The 2,672-nt window shown below is 37.5% G+C and overlaps 2 long non-coding RNA genes across 2 annotated transcripts; both read left to right on the top strand.

Moving 5' to 3' along the window:
* Window positions 1-457: 457 nt before the first annotated feature.
* On the top strand, window positions 458-1,403 carry LOC131646366 (uncharacterized). The gene is made up of 4 exons (XR_009297436.1): window positions 458-813; window positions 921-981; window positions 1,071-1,191; window positions 1,275-1,403. It is a non-coding gene; the product is annotated as an uncharacterized LOC131646366 (long non-coding RNA).
* Window positions 1,404-1,434: 31 nt separating this feature from the next.
* Window positions 1,435-1,899, top strand: LOC131646365 (uncharacterized). The gene is made up of 2 exons (XR_009297435.1): window positions 1,435-1,520; window positions 1,603-1,899. It is a non-coding gene; the product is annotated as an uncharacterized LOC131646365 (long non-coding RNA).
* Window positions 1,900-2,672: the final 773 nt, after the last annotated feature.

The following is a 2,672-nucleotide window of genomic DNA, read 5'->3' as shown; positions in this document are numbered from 1 at the left end:
GCTCAAAAACTGTGGCTACATATATGCTTTGGCCTAGATTTTTAAACCGTGGAAATATGTTTTGAAATATTAAATCTGGAGTGTGAATATGTGGTATTTTCTTCAACTACCACGGTTACAAAAAAAAATTAAATAAGCCGCCCAAACCAAAAAGTTTCCCTCTAAAATAAAAATAAAATAATGAATGGCGCAAAACAAAATTTGATAAGCCGCTCAAACCATTTTTTTCCTAAACCTAATTTCTTTCCAAACCTCATCAACCCCTTTCTTCTTCTTTCTATCAGCTGCCAAAACTCAACAACCACCAAAACTCTCACGCCTCCTCATTCGATCGACTCAACCCTCGTCTCTCATTCTCTCACATCTCCATTTCTGAACGGTGGTTAGACTCATTCAACCATCTTCTTCATTCAATCTCACAACCATGAATACAGGCCAGCTTCGTCGTCTTCTTCTCGTCTTCGTAACTTCCGGCGCCGCTAGATAACCACCACCATCATCGCCTTCGCTTGAATTAAAGGTCTCGGAACACCAATCACATCCGAAGTACATCATTCCTCCATTTCAACCGCGATTTTGATTCTTAACACAAAACCCTAGGTTCTTTACGGACAGAATCGAACATTCACCGTCACAAATTGAGCTCAATTCCTTGGGGGTTCGATTCACCATAGCATAAGCTTCGTGTTGGTGACAAGAACTAAGCAAAGCGGTGAAGTAAAGAATGAGTTCGGCAGTTACCTATCAGAGATTAACAAATGCAATTTCGACAACGACGAAGAGAAAAAGAAAACCAGATGCTCCGCCTTTCAGGTATGCTTCTCCAATCTTGTCTTTCTACGACGTTACTCGTTTTTTTACGCCCAAATCCAAATCGTCTTCACCTGTTTCTTCTTCTAACGATTTCAACATTGTTGCAGGGTAAACCAAGAAATAACACACAAAGATGATGTAACTTTTTGGCTGATACTTTGTCAATAGGTTTATGAATACTAGAACATAGATGTGAGCTCATCCCAATTGATGTCAATTTATCATTTCCTTAGTCCTGAACCGTGTTGTCAATGCAGGTTTCATAGGAGATGACAAGGAGACTTTTGAGACATTTGAATCTATGGAGTTTGGACTACTCTTTTTCTAGAGGAACTGCTCATTTACTTGCAAAGATCTTGACTATCAACAAACTCTAAGGTACATGGTTTCATTCGAGATTGAGTTTTACACCGTTTATTGTCACCACATGTTTGGTTGAACACTGGTGGTTTCCTTGACAGGGGTACAACTTGCTGTTAACAACCATGCGTGGTGATTTTACTGTGTTTCATTTCCAGTCAAATTATCTGGCTTTGCTTTCAGTGCCAACGGGTGGGTTCAATCCTATGGATCCCACTATGTCAAACAAGCACTTTTTATTTACTCAATTCTTAGGATAGTTTTCTTGATCAACATACAGGTGGCACAAAGATTGAAACAACAAGGCCACATGGCTGATTGACATTGATTACTATTTGTTACAACAGGTGCTTTGTAGTTTAGATTAGTACCTATTTTATAAATAACAGTTTTTTTATATCAACTATTCTTTTTCATTGGCATTTGCAGTTTCAACAGAAATCAAGTGAAGCTTTAAAGGATGATCCTACAAGCTCACTCTTGATACCTTGCATCTTAGGAGATGAGATATATTTGGCAATGAAGAAAATAATAGGTCTTGTGTCCTCCTGATACATACATAAGTAATTAGGCTTGTTCCATACCATAAATCTATGGTTTTTATGCTAAGATTGAATAGCACTTGAAAATAGCTAGGCTTTATCTTGCTGGTTTCATGTTTCTAATATGTTAGCTTGAAATGCCCCACATTTTTTATTCATGTATATGTGTAACTAACTTCCGTTATATGTACTGGTAAAAAAGTTTAATGCATATAAATATGTGTTATGGTTATTTGCTAATGCTTAAACTGTGATATTGCTTTCCATATCCACTTACTCAAAATAGCCCTATTAAATATATATATATATATAATGATACAGAAATAAACCGTGGCTAGATAAATGGTTTAGAATGCATAACATATAACAACGGTTTTAAATAGGTGGTCATAACCAAACCGTGGCTATATCTTGAACTAATACTGTGTCGTAAACGTTAAAATGAAACCATGGCTTTACCATATAGCCACAGTTTTTAAGTCATGGCAAGTACAAACCGCGGCCTTAATCAAGCTACCTAAACCGTGGCCTAAAAAAGCCACGGTTGTAAAAAAGGCGTGGTCTATACCAAAAAACCGTGGACTTTACTTTAGGCCACGGCCGTATACTCCACAGTTGGATTTCCGTGGCCAAACCGTGGCCTCAGCGTTACGCCACGGTTATTTTGCATATAGCCTCGGTTTTCTGGGCGTGGCAGGAGGCTTTTTTTCCTGTAGTGCGAACTTTGAACACAAATCTGCAACGTTTTTCTTTGTTTCTATTTCGTAAATCAAGTAAACCAAGTTTTATTCTTTTGTTCAAATATAGAGTTTACATTAAAGAAAATCAATTCTTTGGTTATCAAATCTGCGGTTTACGTTGAGTTTCCTTGAATCCCAGCTTACTTTACCCCAAAACTTATCTCTGCTAAATTCTTTGGCCTTAGGAGGTAGCTTAGCATTGAGTTTCATTAAACTA

Source organism: Vicia villosa, linkage group LG2 (assembly GCF_029867415.1).
Source record: "Vicia villosa cultivar HV-30 ecotype Madison, WI linkage group LG2, Vvil1.0, whole genome shotgun sequence".
Classification (NCBI taxonomy): domain Eukaryota; kingdom Viridiplantae; phylum Streptophyta; class Magnoliopsida; order Fabales; family Fabaceae; genus Vicia; species Vicia villosa.
Note: the sequence above shows the minus strand (reverse complement) of the source record. Positions and strands in the feature narration are given on the sequence as shown.